At 39.2% G+C, this 21583-nt stretch overlaps 1 protein-coding gene across 1 annotated transcript in view; it reads left to right on the top strand.

The window, feature by feature from the left end:
- Nucleotides 1-21583, top strand: part of FHIP1A (FHF complex subunit HOOK interacting protein 1A) — a 243846-nt gene that overhangs the window by 71894 nt on the left and 150369 nt on the right. Inside the window, exon 2 of the mRNA XM_043567500.1 lies at nt 120-246. The gene's annotated coding sequence lies outside the window, so the exon portion shown is untranslated. The remainder of the gene's footprint in view (nt 1-119; nt 247-21583) is intronic.

The following is a 21583-nucleotide window of genomic DNA, read 5'->3' as shown; positions in this document are numbered from 1 at the left end:
GAACCCTCTCAGTGTACCACAAATGGTGGGGAAAGGGAGGGGAGAAAGACTAGAGAGTCTTAGACTGGGTTTTAGCAGTTTATTAATGATCGTGGGATATTTTTTATTCATTTCTATAGATTTCGGAAGTCTTCTTCTGGGAGTTTCCAACAGTGCCAAGTGTTGGAGAAATCTTTTCTGCCCCTCTGATAGCGTGAATTGAGCAAATACAGCCCAGCACTACGCTACCAAAGACAGCAATCTCAGGTAACATCTTCTCATTACTATTAGTATGAGTTCAGTACTGTTCTGTACAGGCTTAAAAAAAAAAACCTACTTGAACTTACACATCCAAGTGAACATTATCTTGTTCACAACAGTTTGAGAGGCTGTCCTATACTGAAAACATTTACATAAACATAAGAAACCAATTTACTTATGTGTTTTTTGGACCTACATCTCTATCCTCTAGTAGCATTCTTTTTTATTTTTTTTTTATTTTTTAAACGTTTATTCATTTTTTTGAGAGGCAGAGACAGAGCGCAAGTGGGTAGGGGCAGAGAGAGAGACAGACGCAGAATCTGAAGCAGGCTCCAGGCTCTGAGCTGTCAGCACAGAGCCTGAACCCCATGTGGGGCTCGAACCCGCAAGATCATGACCTGAACTTTGGTAGCTTAACTTACTGAGCCACCCAGGCGCCCCTCTCCAGTAGCACTCGTAAACATCATATTTTCTGTGGTGGCACATCTCAACCCTGTGGGGGTGTATTTGGGAAGTCGTCTAAACTTTAGAGCTAGGGTGATGAATCTGTGGGGCTCTACTTTTGATCAAAAACCACAAGGTACAGTAACATAATGAAAACAGTTTTCCTTTTTGTAATTTGTGTGTTTGAAGGCTTATACACTGTATTAAAAGTTAATTCTAAGAAGAGGTAACTCTAAGTTTCAAACAATGGTAGTATTGTTAAACAATAGGGCTTATAGTTTGCAGAGAAGCATGTGCTATCTATTTGACTATGTATATGTTGGTATTCTTTCTTATTAAAATCAATCAGTCTGCATTGTAGAAAGGGTTCCTGTATTAATGAGGTTAAATAAGATGGGATCTAAACTTCAGGTATACCTCTACGCCTTGTAATTTGCATCTTACTGGTGGTGTGTTTTGCATTGTTTTTCCAAGTGTTATTAGGGTGCTTGTTAAAAATGCACATTAAAAATTCAAATTATTAGGCCCCAATCTAGGGTGTCACAATCAGAATGGTGTGGGGAGGGGTTTGGGAATCTGCATTTGTCAAGTAAATACCATCGAAGATTGACATCCCCAATGTTGTAAAAGCATACCTCTATTTAATCTTTGTATTTTTTTTTAATGTGAAGCTGTTGTTGCATAGTTATTTCCTTGATATTTGCTTTGAATATAATAGCACAGGACTACATTCTCAAGTAGCTTATCATTAGATCAAATGGAGGGTGTAATTGAATAAAACTGTACTTTGAACTTTATGTCTAAATTCAAAGTGGATGTATTTTTTCCTTAGGTGCAAATCATAAATCTATTTTTGACATCCAGATGCCAAATGCTAAATTTTATGAAATATCTGCTCTTCATATTTGCTAATAAGTTGTACCTCAGATATCTTCTTCAAGTGTGGCTGGGAAAGAGGAATGGGGAGGCACTGGAGGCCCCTGGAGTCTATGCTACACTCATTTACCATCCAGCCCGTGTTTTCCAGTAAATACAGTGAGGAAAGTTTTGCTGTGTAATTTATGATTCAAACAGAAAAAAGACTTGGGGCGCCTGGATGCCTCCCGTGTCCGAGCATCCAACTCTTGGTTTTGGCTCAGGTCATCATCTCACAGTTTGTGGGATTGAGCCCCATGTGGGGCTTCATGCTGGCAACATGGAGCCTGCTTGGGATTCTTTATCTCCCACTCTCTCTGCCCCTTCCTGCTCTCGTTCTCTCAAAATAAATAAATAAACTTAAAAAAAAAAAAAAAGGAAAAATTTATAGTGTCCTGAAATTTTGTGAAGCTCTTTGAACCCCCCCAATGAAAGGGAGTATTTTTTTTTTTAATTTTTTTTTTTCAACGTTTATTTATTTTTGGGACAGAGAGAGATAGAGCATGAAAGGGGGAGGGGCAGAGAGAGAGGGAGACACAGAATCGGAAACAGGCTCCAAGCTCTGTGCTCAGAGCCTGATGTGGGGCTCAAACCCATGAACCGTGAGATCATGACTTGAACTGAAGTCAGACACCCAACCGACTGAGCCACCCAGGCCCAGAATTTCCTTACTTTTTAAGGCTAAATCATATTCTACTACATTTTTGTGTTATCCATTCATCAACTGATGGACTTTTGGGTTGCTTAAGCTTTTTTGGCTGTCACGAATACTGCTGCTATGTATGTGGTGTATAAATATGTTTGTGTCCCTGTGTTCAGTTATTTTATTATATATATATTATTATATATTCTAGTATATATCTAGAAGTGGAATTGCTAGATCAAGTGGTAATTCCATTTTTGATTTTATGAAGCACTGTTTTCCTTAGCAGCTACATCACTTTACAGTCCCACCAATGGTACTCAAGAGCTCTATACATCCTCACTGACACTGGTTATTGATTTTTTGTTTTGTTTTGTTTTTTTTATTTTTATTTATTTTTATTATTTTTAAAATTTACCTCCAAGTTAGCATATAGTACAACAATGATTTCAGGAGTAGATTCCTTAATGCCCCTTACCCATTTAGCCCATCCCCCCTCCCACAACCCCTCTAGTAACCCTCTGCTTATTCTCCATATTTAAGAATCTCTTATGTTTTGTCCCCCTCCCTGTTTTTATATTATTTTTGCTTCCCTTCCCTTGTATTCATCTATTCTGTGTCTTAAAGTCCTCATGAGTGAAGTCCTATGATATTTGTCTTTCTCTGACTAATTTCGCTTAGCATAATACCCTCTAGTTCCATCCACATAGTTGCAAATGGCAAGATTTCATTCTTTTTGATTGCCGAGTAATACACCATTGTATATATATATATACCACATCCTCTTTATCCATTCATCCGTGATGGACATTTGAGCTCTTTCCATACTTTGGCTATTGGTGATAGTGCTACTATAAACATTGCCCCTTCGATGCATGTGCCCCTTTGAAACAGCATACATTTTTCCCTTGGATAAATACCTAGTAGTGCAATTGCTGGGTCATAAGGTAGTTCTATTTTTAATTTTTTGAGGAACCTCCATACTGTTTTCCAGAGTGGCTGCACCAGTTTGCATTCCCACCAGCAATGCAAGAGATCCTCTTTCTCCCCATCCTCGCCAACATCTGTTATGTTTGTTTGTTTGTTTTTAACGTTTATTTATTTTTTGAGACAGAGAGACAGAGCATGAACGGGGGAGGGTCAGAGAGAAGGAGACACAGAATCAGAAACAGGCTCCAGGCTCTGAGCCATCAGCCCAGAGCCCGACGCGGAGCTCGAACTCCCGGACCGTGAGATCGTGACCTGAGCTGAAGTCGGCCGCTCAACCGACTGAGCCACCCAGGCGCCCCTGTTATGTTTGTTTTCTAATAGCAGACTTTCCGATGGATGTGAGTTGGTATTTTGTAGTTTTGATATGCCTTTCCCAAGTGATTAGTGATGGTGAACACCTTTTCATATGCTTGTTGGCCCTATGTGTACCTTTTTTTTTGAGAAATGTTTAGTCAAGTCCTTTGTCCATTTTTTTAAAAAAAATTTAATGTGTATTTTTGAGAGAGAGAGAGCGAGAGAGCGAGCAAGCACTTAAGCTGGGGAGGGGCAGAGAGAGAGAGAGGGAGACACAGAATCCGAAGCAGGCTCCAGGCTCTGAGCTGCCAGCACAGAGCCTGACGTGGGGCTCAAACCCACGAACTGTGAGATCATGACCTGAGCAGAAATCAGACACTTAACTAACTGAGCCCCCCAGGCACCCCTTGTCCTTTGTCCATTCTTTAATTGGGTCATTTGTCTTTTAGTTTTGAGTTGTATTTTTTTAATATATACTATATTCTGATATTAATCCTTTATCAGAAATATGACTTGCACATATTTTCTCCCATTCTGTGGGTTGCCTTTTCACTCTATATTGTGTCCTTTGATGCACCAAAGTTTTAAATTTTGATATAGTTCAGTATATCTGTTTTCACTTTTGTTGCCTGTGCAAATCAAGGTCATGAAGCTTTCCCCCTGTCTTTTCTTCTAAGAGTTTTTTTAGTTTTAGTTTTTATTTTAGGTCTTTGATCCATTTTGAGGTAATTTTTGTATATGGTGTAAAGTAAGGGTCCAACTTCATTGTTTTGTGTATGGGTATCTGGTTTTCCCAACACTGTTTGTTGAAGTGAAGTTTATATTTTTAAAAACAGTTTAGGATAAGGAAAAGAAAAGCAGAAAATCATAAATGGCTATGTTGTATCTATGTAGGAATAACCAGAACTCCTCTGTTTGTAATTAAGAAGATATGTCAGACTATTTCAGAAACAAAACAAAAAGAAAAAAAAGACTATTTCAGAAACTATTTTATAAATATGAAGCCCACTTTAGACTAAGGTTTAATAAGTGTAGGTTAGTGTAAAGCCTGTGTTTAAGTTTTATGTTTGTTAATTGGTGGGCAGTGACTTCTTGTATTTGGGCTTTGATTATGGTAAACTCTGTTTTGTTTTTTAGGTATGGGTGTGTGTGTGTATGAGACCTGATACAGGGCTTTTCTCAGTTAACTCTGGCCAATGAAGGATCTTGTCGTTTTATGGAGCTTTAGTTTCAAGATCGTAACAGAATCAACGTTTTTGTGGTAAAGAATAGCCAGTAATGAATCCTGGGAAAAACCTGTAGCCAGCTCAAACATTCACCTGTCTGTGTAGCAGAAGTTATTTGGAACCTGTTTTTGCCTCTTAGCTGTAAAAAGCAGTGTGTGTGTGTCAACAGAATATTTACACTGGTTTTGGAAAGGTCAGACATCAGATATTGTACCCTTAGAAGTCAGGTTATTTTTGGGAGGGGAGGAGGGTACTGGGCACCGAGTGGGAAGAATATAGTAGCAAATATATGTAACTGAGAGGAAAGCCTGGGCAGAAGATCGAGGGAACAGTTCAGGTGGGTGTAGGAGTGGCATGGAAAATGAAAGGATTGCATACTTAGGCGCATTACTTTCTTCAGAGGAAATGGTAGCAGATGATAAAGGTAGCACAGTAAGTACTACAGATGGAAAGTGGGTTTGAAAGGAGTTGGAGACAATATGATATAAAATGTGTATGATAGTCTTGGGGAAATGCTGTCAGTGGAATTCATCTGTGAGGGATTTTGTTCTCAGAACAGTGAGACAAATAGCAGGTAGACAGAGGCAATTACAGATATTCTGAGCTGTTGAGGGAATTACATATTTGAATGTAGTGTTTCAGGGTTAAGACTTGTCTACACGAGAGAAGAGCCACAGTGACAGCAGCACTAGAATGCTGTCTTTCGGACGTAAATCCGGGATGTCCGAGTCATGCAGAATTGGGGTGGTGAGTGACTTCCATGGCTTTGTGTGGAACCAGTGGGAAACCACTGTCAAAAGTGGTTTTGCATAAAAAATCTAGCCTCAAAACTGGAGTAGATTTTTCTGAGTAAATGATGCTGAGGGAGCATAAGGCAAGCTGATAGGTAGCAAACGCCAACCCCCCAGGTGGGGTATGTGTGATGTTATTCCTCTGACACTCCTGGCTGTGCAAGAACACAAGAAAGGAGAAAACAAATGGTTAACTGATAGAGATCACAGTCATGCAGGACATGAGTCTCCATCAGTTTACGAATATCGTAGTAAATTACAAGAAAAATGCAATCTTGTTAATAGCCTCATCTCCAGAAACCTATAGGCTCAGTTTCCTGGAGCCCCAACATCACCCTCCCCTTCATAGTGATGTGGGGAACAAAGGCAAGAAGGAAATGGCAGGTAAAATTAAATTTCTTTATAACCTGCAGCCCACTGACAAATACTTAAGGCAAATACAGAGTGTGGATAACATTTCTCCAGGAACCTCTTCTGTCATCATGTTAATGTCTTGCTAGAGGGAAAATAACCTTAGCTTGAGAATAGCAAGGGCTCAGGTATCTTAGGAGTCTTCTTTCACTTATGGAAGTCCTTTTAGAGGCTTCCCTTTTTGCCTTTACCTCCCCCAATTCCATAGTATATAATCAGTTACTCTTCACAACCCCAGTGCAGCTCTTTCTGCCTACGGGTCCTGTTCATGCTTTAATAAAATCACCTTTTGGCACCAAAGAATTCTTTCTTGGCTGTCAGCTCTGGACCCCCACCACTCTAAAACCCCATCAAATAACATAAAGAGATACCTAAAATGACTTTGTACAGTCAAATAATCAAACCAGCTACCTAGTGCTTTCATTCTGAAATTTGTTCATTCTGCATATATCTTATCATAATTTATAGACTTTAAAATCACGATCTATCTTTAAATTGTTTTGTGAAATCTGTCCTTTTATGTATTCAGTTATTTTTATTTCTTCATAGGTTCCATGACCCTTGTAATTTCATTCTAGCTTAGTTTGGATCTTTTCCAGCTCTGTATGTTTCTTCCAGTTTACCAGAACGGCTTAGAATAAATGTATGTAATTTATGTTTGGTCATGTTTTCTATTTATTTTCAACAACGTTCCTGAAACGCATTGGCTTTTCTTGGTCTTTAAGGGTATAAGGCTGCCCTGAATCGGTGTACAGAGAAAAGTCTCTAAATGGCTCTAGTGCAGACCAGAGGTTGTCAAAGTGTGGTCCCCAGATGAACAGCATCAGCTTCACCTGGACGCTTGTTAGAAATGTAAATTCTTGGGGAGCCTGAGTGGCTCAGTTGGTTAAGTGTCCGACTTCGGCTCAGGTCATGATCTTGTGGTTCATGAGTTCGAGCCCTGTGTCGGGCTCTGTGCTGACAGCTCAGAGCCCGGAACCTGCTTCGGATTCTGTGTCTCCCTCTCTCTCTGCCCCTCCCCTGTTTGCTCGCATGTGTGCGCACTCTCTCTCTCTCTCTCAAAAATAAATATTAAAAAAATTAAAAAGAAATGTGAATTCTTAGGTTGAATCAGAAACTCTGAGGGTAGAGCTCAGGTAGTTATGTTTAACAAGACCTCAGATGATCCTGATTCATATTACAGTTTGAGAATTGCTTCAGTCATTCTCATTAGCTATGTGTTATTGTCCAAGTCATACGTATTCATTAAAAATTTTTTTTTAAATGTTTATTTATTTTTAAGAGAGAGACAGAGTACAAGTGGGGGAGGGGCAGAGAGAGAGAGAGGGAGACACAGAATCCGAAGCAGGCTCCAGGCTCTGAGCCATCAGCACTGAGCCTGATGTGGGGCTCATACCCATGAATGGTGAGATCATGACCTGAGCCAAAGCCAGATGCTTAACCGACTAAGCCACCCAGGTGCCCCGTCATTCATATTCTTTAGCTCTTGGTTTCCTGATCAGATAAAGCAAGGGTTCTCAAATATTAGTGTGCACACAAATTATCTAGTGAGCTTATTTAAAAAATTTTAAAAAGCAGTAAATTTTTTCTAACCTCATACCCTGAGATTCTGATTCAGTAGGTCTTGGATGACTCCGCTGTCTACTTTTCAGCAAATTTTCATATTTATGATCTGAACCAGTGGATGTCTCTGAGTTTCCTTCAAGTTATAAAGTAATGGGATTTAAAATGGCTTTTTTGGGAGGTTCAGTAACTGAAGCTTGGGGGCCAGAACTTTATTTGCAAAGTGCAGTTTGGATTATTTTTCACTGAAACCAGTATGTTCTGATTTTGAAAAATCAGAATCTTACCTTGAAAAATCTTGTTCTTTCTTGACTACTTAGATTATTGTAGGAGATTTTTCTGATGCTAATCCTCATTGGTAAGGCAGTCTGCTCACTTAAAAGAGCTTTCTGACTCTTGTAAACTTGGAGATTTCATTATGTGGTTCTTTAGGTAATTTATAAAAATAAACACTGGCTCTTAGGGAATACTGCCTTTTACTGAGGTCTTTTTGTCCTTACCCTTTATTTATAATCTCTGAGATTGTTCCCTCTGTGTGATGTTTCCCTCATCCGACTTTTGAAGGAATTGAGATCAAGCCTCCCTGATATGTGCCACTTTGGCATGTGGATTACTTTGAGCTGAATTAGAGGTCCAAAAGACTCAGAGATTTCCCCTCCCTCTTAGGGGCCTAAAAGAATTTATATAGGGGGCTTGGTCCAGGAAGAGAACTGTCACCAGAGATAACTATAAGGAATATGGTCTAAGTGTGGTAAGCTTGGGGGAAGCTTGGCTAGGCCTGGAAACCAGGTTCCTTTCTGTATCTCATTGTCTTTGAATGGCATGGAAAACATTTGTTTTCCAAACATTAGCTCTTCCCACCTTTTGTAAATTGTCTTTCTCCCCTTTGAAGTCTCACACCCCTACCCCCTTCTCCTTAGCTCAGGATGGCATATAAGCCTCAACTGCCCAACTGCCTGTGGGTCACATTTTTGGGGACTCCTGAATGTATGTAATGAAATCTGTTTTTCTACTGTTAATCTGTCTTTTGTCAATTTAATTAATAGACAGCCAAAAGAACCTAGAAAGGTAGAAGAAAATTTGCTGCTCCCCTCCCATGCCATTCATATTTTTGTTTCTTTAATTTTTATGGTACAATCTTATTAGAAATATTTTTTGTGAGTCTCCCTCTTAGTGGCTGCTCCTTCTCAGTCTTTTTTTTCCTTTATCCCTTGAATGTCAGGGCTCCCCAGGAGCTTCTTTCCTCCACATCTCACCTACGTGCTCTCCCCTCAGGGCCTGCTTCTGCATGTCTGCCAGGCCTTGCTCAAATGACCCCTTAATACCACCCTTTCTAAAGTAGCACCTGACTCTCAGAACTCCCCTCTGAGCTTTAGTTCATATAATCAGCTGCCTACTGGATATCCCACAGGCAGATCCAGTTAAAATATCCAAAACAGAACTCTTCTTTCTACTCCCCTGAAATCTCTCATGTTCCTTGTCTTGGTGAATGGCATCACCATCACCCTTTATGTAGCTGACATTTATCCAGCATTCCCTATGTGCCAGGGACTGTTCTAAGGACTTTCAGGTAAGTCTCACACAATTTTTTGAGGTAGATTCTATTGTTATTCCTATCATACAGATGTGGATACCTGAGTATGTGGCTTAAGTAATTTCCCCAAGGTCACAGCTGTTAACTGGTGGAAATGGAATCCCAGAGTTTGTAGTCTTAATCATTGTGCTCTGCTACCTTCCTCTCTCGGAAGCCTAGCCAGATGTCTAGGATTACCCTTTACTTCACCCTCTTTCCCTCTGCATGTCTGCTCAGTCCTCTTGAGCACACCTACTAAATTTCAGAAGCACAATCTACTTCTCTGTCTCTGTCTCTCTTTTTTTAAGTTTATTTATTTTGAGAGAGAGAGAGAGAGAGAGAGAGAGAGAGAGAGAATGAACTTGTGCATGAACAGAGGAGGGGCAGACAGAGAGGGAGAGAAAGAATCCCAAGCAGGCTCACACTGTCATCATGGAGCTGGATATCGAGCTTGAACTCATGAACCCTGAGATCATGACCTGAGCCAAAATCAAGAGTCAGACGCTTAACCAACTGAGCCACCCAGGTGTCCCTCTCTGCTTTCTATTGTAAGTATTCTAATCTAGGCCTGCATCATCTCTCGCCCCTGCAATTATAACCTGTGTCCTCTTTCCATCCATTTCTTTATATTATGGCCAGTGTGTTGTTCTTCCTTGTAGTAAATCTGATTATGACACTTTTCTGTACTCACCAGCCTAACCTTTCCATGATCAGATAGCTAGTATTGGGTGAATCCTCGATTATTCCACTTCTCTGTTGGGCAAGCCCCAGGAGTTCTGAGGAAAGAATGTTTCAGGCATTTGAAGAATCTCACCCTAAGGCAGAAGCTGGAAGGGTGCAGGTACCCGCACCTTGGTGGTACCTATATTTTGAGAGTTTCAAAATAAAAAGATAATTGATATCTTTGTTTTTGCCTCTTTGGGTCCTTAATTTGTATGTAGAGAAATAAGAGAACAAAAAAGTCAGAGTCAGGTCTGGTGCAGAGAAGGGTCGGTATCTGTCCTTTTGAAAGTTCTCTGGAAGAGTGCGGTCCCCACTCCCACTCCAGTTCTGTGCTCTGGCAAAGCATACCGTTTGCATTCCCTACAATATGTCACGGTCCCTCTTTTCCTCTGGGTCTTTTCATATGCTCTTCCCTCCACCTAGAATACTCCTCCCTCACTGTCTCTTCGTCTGGCTAACACTACCATTTCCGTTTTCAGGTCTCAACTTAAATTTCAGATCACCTGGAAAACCACCTCTGATCCCATTTACCTTTCAACAGTTTGGGTTAAATGCTTTTTCTTACCTGCTGCCATAGCATACCATTCTTTCCATACCATCTGATTTATAAAAAAAGTTTTTTTTTATTTTGAGAGAGGGAGAGTGAATTGGGGGGGGGGGTGGTTTGCAGAGAGAGAGGGAAGGAGAAACACAAGCAGGCTTCATGCCCAGTTCAGAGCCTGACATGGGGCTTGATCCCACAACCATGAGATCATGACCTGAGCTGAAATCAAGTGTCAGATGCTTAACTGACTGAGCAACCCAGGTGCCCATATAAAACTGTTTCTTAATTGTTCAGTTTTTCTTTTAGACTCTAAGCTACATTATTGCTGTGTTTCCATTGCCCAGAGTAGCTATTGATTGTATGGAAGAGTAAATGAGTATTTAAATGAACTAATTAATTCCTGCCAATTCCAGCTGCTTCGTACCTTTTTAAAAATAACTCTGTAAGTTGATATATCAGTTAGGGTTAGGTTCACCCATAAGTAACTACCAGAACCAATGGCTCAAACAAATTAGGGGATTATTTTTCTTCCACATAAAACAAGTCTGGCACTAGGCTATCCAGGCTTAGTGTGGTGGTTTCTTGATTATCAGGGACCTAGGTCCTTCCATCTTTCAGCTTTACTATCTTGGTGTGATCCTTGCCCCATGTTCCCATCTCAAGATGGACGTAAGAAGTCTAGCCCAAGTGTAGGTCCTCATTCTAGGAACGAAGGGAAAGTCAAAATGCAAAAAGGGACTTGCCAGCAGTCTGCCTCTTGCCTCCACCCTTTTTAGGGGCTTTCCTGAAAGGCCTTCATGGATTTCCTTCATGGATTTCCCCTTATACTCATTGGTCGGACGGTATCATAGTATCACCTCTGGCTATAGGGAGGCCAGGAGATCTTTTTTTTTTTTTTTAAATGTTTGTTTATTTTTGAGAGACAGACAGTGTACAAGTGGGGGAGGGGCAGATAGAGAGAAAGACACAGAATCTGAAGCAGGCTCCAGGCTCTGAGCTGTCAGCACAGAGCCTGACATGGAGCTTGAACTCATGAACTGTGAGATCATGACCTGATCTGAAGTCGGATGCTCAACTGACTGAGCCTCCCAGGCACCCCCAGGAGATCTACTTTTTGCCTTAGATCTTGGCTGCTTGCTGCAAAATTGGTATTCTGTTAATAAATGAGAGAATTAGCAATCTACTTGGATATTTTATGATCTTTATTCACAGGCATGTAAAAAATCTAAATGATTCCTTTTATGAAACAATTTTTTCTGGGTATTTGCACTTAGTGATTTGAGAGTATACCTTAAAGTCTCATTGAGATGCGCCCCAGTCTTCTGGTGGGAGTATAAATTGCTAGAATATTTAGCAAAATATTTGGCAAGAGATATCAAGAAGTAAGAAATTTCTATCTTCAATCTCCTTCTCTTCGCTTTTCTGTAAAGCTAAAATCTAAATTCCATAAACTGGATTATTTTGAGAATGTAATGACTTGGGGAAATGCTTAGGATATAATATTAAAGGGAAGGAGCAGGAATCAAAATTTGATTCCAAGTCATTAAATTCTTTAAAAAAAATGCAATTTTAACAGTTGTCATTCATTCCACTATAAGAATATATTTAATCCTTTTCTTATTATTGAACACAAGCTTGTTCCAGTTTTTTCACTATTAAAAATATTCTTTGATGAAAGACTTAGTACATTTGTATATAATTTTATTTAGATTTCTGTGTTTTTGGTAGATTTATAGAAGAATGAACAGAAGAGATTGAAGATTTGGATCCCTTATTTGTTGATTTCTGTTGCCAGTTCTTTTGCCACACATATCTTATACCTCTGATTTTGTAAAATTTATGAAATTATTAGGAAATGTAGGAAAAAGAGTAGAAAGATATTAGAGCTTTAAAAATAGTGTATTGCTTATGCTTTGAGTAATTTTTACTATTCTTGTATTTTCTATATATTCTTTGTTTGCAATGACTATTGTTTTTTATGATTTAAAAAAGGAATTCAGTTGAAAATAAAGAATATGCCTTCTATTTTGATGATCAACCACTGCTTTGCTATTTAGGGTCTTATCATCAAAGGTAAAGTTATATATTGATGTTTTAACCACAGAAGAATAAGCAATGGAAGATGTATCCTCTAGGGTTTAGAATTTACATGTTAGACATGTTTTCCTGAATTGGTGTAAAGATCCCTTCTCTAGTTTGCCTGGTATTTCAACCTTACCTAATGGAAACTAGAAAGTTGAAATAACAAACGTTGCTGGGTCTTTTTATTTTCCCCAGTGGCATTTGTTGTAGTTGTTAAAAACAAAAGCACCACAAAACTTGAATTCTCGTATTCAGTAGCTGGATTGGAGTATCACCTCTATGTAGTCCTAGGGTCATTTTTAACTAAGTCATCATTTCCAGGGCAATTCTATTAATATATATTTGTTTCTAGAGAGAAATAATGAGAGGACCATGGAGTGTATGGGTTCATGTAAGTGACCCTTAGGCAAGATAGTGACCTCTTTCATATTCACAGGCTCTGTAGGCAGGAATAGAGTAATTTTAGAGGTGCATTCCAGAGTGTTATGTAAGGAGAGAGTGTATGAAAACCATGTGAAATATAAACCAAAGTAGTGTCAGTTAAAAAACAACAAAAACAAACCTCTAAATCAACACTGTATGTCAGAATTTGGGGACCTCGGGATGGGAATGCAAGGTTTAGTTATGTTTGGTGGGGAGAGGGCAGATTTGTGGGAATTTTTTTGAGTAGTTTCCTTCAGGCTCCTGAGAATGAGCATACTTTTCTAATGTAAAATCATTCTGTGGGCTGCTATAAGATTTTGCCCCTAATTCTGTTTTCCCTCAATTGAGAAAATAATACTGATAGAAAGGTATGAAGACTCTACTCATATTTTTAAGTAACTTGGTATTTTATTAAATATAATACTGTCTGTGTACTGTCTGTATACTGTCTATAGGTACTCAAAAAGTGGTTAAAGTGGAGTTTGGGCAACAATGGCCCATGGACCAAATCTGGCCTGCTGTCTGTTTTTTTTTTTTTTTTTTTTAAACCATCTACCAGCTGAGAATAGTTAGGGCATTTTTTTTTTTTAATGTTTATTCAGTTTTCAGAGACAGAGTGTAAGTAGGGGAGGGGCAGAGAGAGAGAGGGAGACACAGAATCTGAAGCAGGCTCCAAGCTCTAAGCTGTCAGCACAAAGCCGGACACGGGGCTTGATCACACAAACCATGAGATCATGACCTGAGCTGAAGTTGGCTGCTTAACTAACTGTCACTCAGGTGCCGCAGTTTAGGCATTTTTAAATGCTTGGGAAAAAAAAGAGACAGGAATATGTATAGAGAGCATACAGTTGATGCATGAACAATGTAGGGAGTTAGGGGCACTGGCTTCCCAGAAAATCCACAGCTGGGGCACCTGGGTGGCTCAATCAGTTGAGCATCTGGCTCTTGATTTCAGCTTAGGTCATGATCTCATAGTCTGTGAGTTCGAGCCCTGTGTTGGGCTACTGTCAGCAAGGAGCCTGCTTCAGATCCTCTGTTTCCTCCTCTCTCTGCCTCTCTCTGCCTCTCTCTCTCTCTCTCTCTCTCTCTCAAAAAATAAATAAACATTAAACAAACAGAAAATAAAATCCATGCTAACGTTCGACTCCCTAAAAACCTTCCTAAAATCACTAATAGCCTCCTATTGACCAGAAGTATTACTGATAACACAGATAATTACTACACATTTTGTATGTTACATGTATTATATACTGTATTCTTAAAGTAAGCTAGAGAAAAAAATATTATTAAGAAAACCATAAGGATGAGAAAATACATTTATAGTTCTGTATTTATTGAAAAAAAAATCCACATATAAGTTGACCTGTGTAGTTCAAACATGTGTTGTTCAAGGATCAACTGTATATGTATCTTGAAAAGCCTAAAATATTCACTGCCTGGCTCTTTACAGGAAAGAAAAAAAAAAAAAAAAAAAGACAACCCTTGATCTGAAGCAGTTGTTTTAAACCAGAGGCAATTTTGCCACCAGGGGACATTTGGCATTGTCTCCAGACATTTTTGGTGGTCACAACTGTGGGGGGTGTGGATGCTACTGGCAATTAGTGGGTAGAGGCCAGAGATGTTGCTAAACATGATGCACAGAATGGCTCCTCAAGACAAACAAAGGACTGATCCAAAATGTTGACAAAGACTTTCTCTTGCCCAAACTTAAGTTAGACTCCTCTGAGCCTTCTTGCTGACTAGGTCTTAAACTTGGCTCCCATCCTGTTTTTGGCCTGCCTATCTCCATTTTGGCAAGAATTTTGCCAAGCCAGTTTAGTGAAAATACCCCCATTCTTAATATCTGATCAGCTTTGATTCCTGATCAAATTCCATATTCCCCACCCTTGATATCTGCTCAGCAAGAATCCTGTTAGATCAGTTTAGTAAGAATCCCCCATCCTTGCTGTCTTGTCTTAGTAATTTTCTGTCTCCTGACCTCCTCACTCTGCTTGTTGGTTGGTATAAATTCCCAGTTGTCTTTGCTCTATGGAGTTGGAGTTGAGCCTGATCTCACTCCCCTGTTTTGATAGTCTTGACACCTATTATAATGGTCCTGAGTTAAATCCTCCCATACTTGTTTGACAACTGTCAGAATATTTTCTCTTTAACAATATCAGTAGTGTTGTGGTTGATAAACCCTGGACTAAAGTAATTTCAGCTTAGGTCATGATCTCATGACCTAATGTTTGGTACATATATGAATTCAGGGATCACCTCTGCAGAATGACTGCAGTGGGACACCCCCCCCCCCCTTTACCTCTGGGGTTCCATTGTTTTATAGGGAGGAAAGACCAGCAAGCACAAACCTGCACTGGGGAACAGTTGCTTCACGACTTGGAAGAGGCCAGCTGTAAAGATACTTTCCCAACAACATTTCCAGGGTAGAGGATGGCTGTGCTCTTTGGGTGGCCTTAAGAATGAAATAAGGTGGACTCTATCTAGGGGGATTTCAGTTTCAATCTCTCTTTCTCTCCAGTATTTGTTTACGCGTTGGAATCTTCATTAAAAGATAAAACCTTGGGGTGCCTGGGTGGCTCAGTCGGTTGAGCATCTGACTTCAGCTCAGGTCATGATCTTGTGGCTTGTAGGTTCAAGTCCCGTGTTGGGCTCTGTGCTGACAGCTCAGGGCTCGGAGCCTGCTTTAGATTCTGTGTCTCGCTCCCTCTCTGTCTCTGACCCTTCCCCACTCACACTCTGTCTCTCTCTCTCAAAAATAAACATTAAAAAAAAAAAAAAGATAGAACCTTGCAATCTTCAACTGAAAGTAAAATGCTAAAAGGCAAATGTATGAACTTGTTAAAAACAAGTTTAGATAGTTACTAAGCAATAGATGGAAGTGATTACTATATCTTTTGGGTTCTCATTTAGAAGTGTGTAAAGAGAACAAGAGTGCACACAGGGTCTGAAGATGTGTTTTTATATCTTGGGGTAGAAGTTAAGGAGATTGGAAATCTTGCTTGGTGACTGAGAGGCAAGAGCAAGTGAAAGACAAGAGCTATAACTTGACTCTTACTGTATACGTAAGTCCCAGTCTCCCATTTCTTTTGCCTGCTACTTTCCTAAGAACTGGAGCCCTGACCTCTATTCAATCCATGTGTCTTTGCTTCCTTCTCTGGGCAGAAACCCTGGATCGTTGGCTTACCTACTGGTCTGAACTCTTTTTTCCACATGAAGCCAATTCTGCCCAGTACACATCCAGCCTGCTCAACTGAACCCCTCTAGCTGATGGTTATCATTTTCTTTAACATCCTGGTTTTCCTTGACCACATTATTCTAGACTGAGTTCTGATACATGACTTCATAAAGTAAGCATAGTTATAAAATGGCCACAAAGCCCTTAATGCATGCCAATTAGAACTTCTCTCTGCATTTCTCTCCATTCTCCACGTTTTAATTTTTCCCCCATTTTCTTCTGGAAATCTTTCATTTTGATGATGGGAAGTCATAGAGAAGACCATGCTGTTGTTTATAGATCTTCAGCTATTGTCTGGGAGAATATTCTCATAAGAGACTTTATGGGTACTATCAGGACATTGTTTGAGACTATTTTAATGACTTGGAATTGCCAACATAGAAGATGTCCAGAAGGACATGGGGAAACTTTAAAATTTGTGCAGAGAGGAGGAGAGCATGTGGAGACTTCTAATTAGTAGCCTACTGGACTTTGTGGCCATTCTTTCTTTTTCTAGTCTCCCAAAGGACCATTTTAATGTATTAGCATCTCAGTAAAAGAAGGCAACAATCAGTCAAGCAATGAGGTATAACCTCCTAATTTACTATTTCTTATTAATAGACATAGAAAAATCTTTTTCCCCCTGGATTAAGTCAAGATCAGCTATTCTCTTCAAATAAAATCTGTCTATTAAAAAAAAATTAAATCTGCTAATGTATCCTAAGAAATACTGTATAATCTAGGCTGAAGAATACTGAGTTTGGAGACAGCCTACCTGAGTTCGAATCCTATGAATGAAATCCTATTAAATGAAAGAGTTGGCAGATTTAAATTATATGTTTTTTGTATAAGTGACTCACCATACACATAGTAGTGTATAGCTTTATGTTTATGGTATCTTCAGCTGATGAAGTACTGCTGCCTTCTGGGTATCTATTATGGCTGTGGTTAAAATGGCACTTGGTTAAATAAGTATCACTGGGAAAATACTGATTTTCTGAAGAACATAGGAATGAAGATTTGTATGGAGTTCAGTTTTGGAGAGGATAGCAAAACACATGGGATTTGAATTTGGGTGATACCAGCCATAATAAAGGCAGTAAAAACACCTGGACTTTGGTCACATGACAGAATAAATTGGCCATTTATGGAGGGGGGCAATTTTTCCTTCATGTTGTTCAGGAGATCGGAATTCAGAAGATTAGACATTTTTCTTTAATCAGTATAGTTGTTTAATTTAGATGTACAGAAACATTTCCAATTGACATTTGCTTTCCTAAAATGCCAAAGGAAATGCCTGAGCTTCATTTTCATATTTTATGCCAATAACCTAATTTTTTTAATGTTTATAATCAAATACACCTGTGTTAATATGTGTTGTACCCATCTGTAAAAGGATGTAATTATGGTATAGAAAACAAATTTAGGAAAGAGATAATGGATTTATTCTTTTAAGTAAAAATATATCTTCTTTCTCCGAAAATGGTTTTCTTTAAGAATACCAGAAAATCTGAGCAGCATTTTGCTAGTTGATTTTTTTTTTAAAGCATGAAACAGATGCTCCATTGATCCCCGATATGGTTATTTATGTGCCTGGTTTTCTACATGAAGGGAAAAAAGTTTGATTAATTACCATTAACTGTGACATATCCCGTGGGTAATGAATTTCTTTTGTGTGTATCTGTTTTCTCCTTTTTTCAAATAAATTGGTGGCTGTGTAATGGGTTCCTGTAAAGCGGGCTGCCAGAACACTTAGCGGAAAATAAATGCAGCTTCTGCAAAAGCGTAGGATGGCAGTGTTGTCAAGTACTTAGCTGGTGCCTGAGAGATGGGCTGTTCTGCCAATGTCTGTAGGGTCTGAATCCTTAAGTCATTTTTCTGGGAGTTTTGTTAAGGTCCTGGTGGTGCCTGTGCATCCTTGAGGTGGCTGCATCCTTGAGGCTTAGAGCTGCAGTATGTTGCCATGAACAACAGTGTGAGCTTGAAGCCAATCCAAGATTAAACCTGTGGCTTTGATTTTGGTAACTCCTACTTCTGTTGTCTCTTGTTATTCAGAGTATCATTGTTGCTGTTCATTAAATCAGTGCTTTCTAATTTGGAGTAACAATGGAATTTGACATGGTTTTATACATTTTCCTCACTTGACTTAATACAACTATACAGGAGATAAGCAGGGTGCCAATTAGGATAAAGTAGGGTTCAGTGATTTGCCCAATGCCATTAAATAGCATGTGACAGACTGAATCTCAAACCCAGACCTTCCAAGCCCAAGCTTGTTGCTCATCCTTCTGTACCATGTGCTTTCTCATAGATTATTGAATTTGATTTGCTGATATTTTGTTGAGAATTTTTATGTCTGTGTTCATTAGAAATTTTGGTCTATAATTTTCATTTCTTGTAATGTCTTTGTCTGGTTTTATACTAGGGTAATGCTGGCTTCATAGAATGAGTTCGGAAGTATTCTCTCTACTTCTATCTTGAAGAAATTATAGAGAATTGGTATAATTCCTAAAATGTTTGGTAGTATCTACCAGTGAACCCATCTGGGCCTGGTATATCTGTTTTAGAAGATTATTAATTATTGATCAATTTCTTTTTTTTTTAAATAAATGTTTATTTTATGAGAGAGAGGGAGAGAGAGCTCCTGTTGTTCAATGTGGATGAAAAATTTGCTTCATAGGTGCAGCTGACTTACATTAAGGGGAGCCAGAAGTTGAAACATCACAATGATTTAAGAACAAGTGTCCTGAAGGGGTTGAGCCTGTCTAAGGCTGGAGTTGGGTTCTTTGCAGATCTGAGCTGCAAGAGTTTTAGGACCTTACCACAATCTTCTGCCATCAGTGTGACTTAGTGTTAAAATTACCCAGTCTGAGGAGCAGAAAGCAAAAAGAATGAAGAAGAATGAGCAGTGCTTAAGTGACCTCTAGGACACCATCAAGCTTAGCAAGGTATGCGTTACTGGGATCCTTAAAAGAAGAGAGAAAGAAAGGGGCAGAAAGATTATTTGAAGAAATAATGTCTGAAAACTTTCCAAATTTTATGAAAGATATGAATTTACACATCCAAAACTCAAAAAAATTCAAAGTAAGATAAACTCAAAAAGATCCATACCTAGGTACATTGTAATCAAATTATTGGAAGCCAGAGACCGAGAGAACTTGGTAAGCAGCAAGAGAAAATTGACTTGTCACATACATGGGACCCTTAGAAAGATGAACAGCCAACGGGGCACCTGGGTGGCTCAGTCGGTTGAGCAACAGACTTCGGCTCAGGTCATGATCTCACCGTTCATGAGTTTGATCCCCACGTGGGGCTCTATGCTGACAGCTCTGAGCCTGGAGCCTACTTCGGATTCTGTCTCTCTCTCTCTCTCTCTCTCTCTCTCTCCCTCCCCCTCCCCCTCCCCCACTCATGCTCTGTCTCTCTCTGTCTCAGAAATAAATAAGCGTTAAAAAAAAAATTAAAAAAAAGATGAACAGCCAATTTCTCTTCAAGACCATGGAGGCCAGAAGGCCATGGGAAGATATATTTAAAGTGCTGAAAGAAAAATTGTTATCCAAGAATTCTATATTTGGCAAAACTATCCTTCAAAAATGAGGGGGAAGTTAAGGCATTCTTAGATAAACAAAAGCTACGGGAGATCATTGCTAGTAGACCTGTCCTGCCAGAAATGCTAGAGAGTCCTTTAGGCTTGAAACAAAAGGACACTAGGCAGTAGTGAAGTCATATGAAGAAATAAAGATCATCAATGAAGGTAACTATAGGTAAATATAAAGCTAGTATTATTGTTATTTAGTTAGTAACTTCTCTTTGTCTTTCCTATATGCCTTACTATTTTTTTAAAGTTTATTTTTTTTTGAGAGAGAGAGGGACAGAGAGGGCACAAGCAGGGGGGAGGGACAGAGAGAGAGAGAGGGAGACATAGAATCTGAAGTAGGCTCTAGGCTCTGAGCTGTCAGTTCAGAGCCCGACACAGGGCTTGAACCCATGAACTCTGAGATCATGACCTGAGCCAAAGCTGGATGCTTAACTGACTGAGCCACTCAGGTACTCCTCCTATATGATTTATTTATTTATTTATTTATCTATCTATCTATCTATTTATTTATTTATTTAACTTTTTTATTTATTTTTGAGGCAGAGAGAGACACAGCATGAACAGGGGAGGAGCAGAGAGAGAGGGAGACACAGAATCTGAAACAGGCTCCAGGCTCTGAGCTGTCAGTTCAGAGCCCAACGCAGGGCTTGAACCCATGAACTCTGAGATCATGACCTGAGCCAAAGCTGGATGCTTAACTGACTGAGCCACCCAGGTACTCCTCCTATGTGATTTAAAAGACAAATGTCTAAAGCAGTAATTAGAAACCTGTGTTAATGGGTGCACAATGTATAAAGATATAATTTGTGACAATAACAGCATAAAGTAGGGGTACAGAGCTGGATAGGAACAGATTTAATGCATGTTATTGAAGCTAAGTTGATATTAATTCAAATGGGTTTGTTATAAACTTAGGATATTAACTGTAATCCCCATGGTAACCACTAAGTAATCAATATAATATACCACATTAATAGAACAAAGGGGGAAAAACACATGATCAACTCAATAGATACAGAAAAAGCATCTGACAGAATTCAGCACTCTTTTGTAACAAAAAGGCTTAGAAAGGGGTATCTGGTTGTCTCAGTTGGTTCAGTGTCTGATTCTTGATTTCAGCTCAGGTCATGATCCTAGGGTTGTGGGATTGAGCCCTGTGCTGGGCTCTGCATTGAGTGTGGAGCCTACTTGGGTCTCTCACCCCACTCCCCCCCAACACCTGCCTCTTTCCCCCACTTGTGCTTGCACTCTCTCTCTCAGATTAAAAAAAAAAAGACTCAGAAGACTAGGAGTAGAAGTGAATTTCCTTAGCATGACAGAGGGCATTTATGAAAAATCCCCAGCGAACGTCATACTCAATGATAAAGACTGAAGGCTGAGATCAGGGTTGGGACAAGGATGTCTGCTTTCACCATTACTATTCAACATTGCACTGGAAGTCCTAACCAGAGCATTCAGGCTAGGAAGAGAAATAAAAGGCATCTAAATTGGAAAGGAAGAAGTGAACTATTTCTGTTGGTAGATGATGTAATTCTATATATAGAAGATCCCCAAGAATGCATGCATACACATATGCACAAACTACTCGAGCTAATAAGGAAATTCAACAAAATTGCGGTATAAGATCAAGCCACAAAAAGTCAATTGTGTTTCTACACCAGCAATGAACAATTGTAAAGGAAATAAAGCAAAATATCTATCTATCTATCTATCTATCTATCTATCTATCTATCTATCTCCAGGAATAAATTTAACTAAGGAGGTGAAAGACTGATACAGTAGAAAACTATAAAATACCACTGAAATAAATTAAGACTTAAATAAATGGAAAGACCTCAATGTTCATTGACTGGAAGACTTACTGTTGTTAAAATGACAGTATTCCCCAAAGTGATCTACAGATTCAAAG

The sequence above is a fragment of the Prionailurus bengalensis genome, chromosome B1, assembly GCF_016509475.1.
Source record: "Prionailurus bengalensis isolate Pbe53 chromosome B1, Fcat_Pben_1.1_paternal_pri, whole genome shotgun sequence".
In the NCBI taxonomy this organism is placed as follows: Eukaryota; Metazoa; Chordata; class Mammalia; order Carnivora; family Felidae; genus Prionailurus; species Prionailurus bengalensis.
The sequence above is the reverse complement of the archived record's forward strand: the minus strand, read 5'-3'. Positions and strand labels throughout refer to the sequence as shown.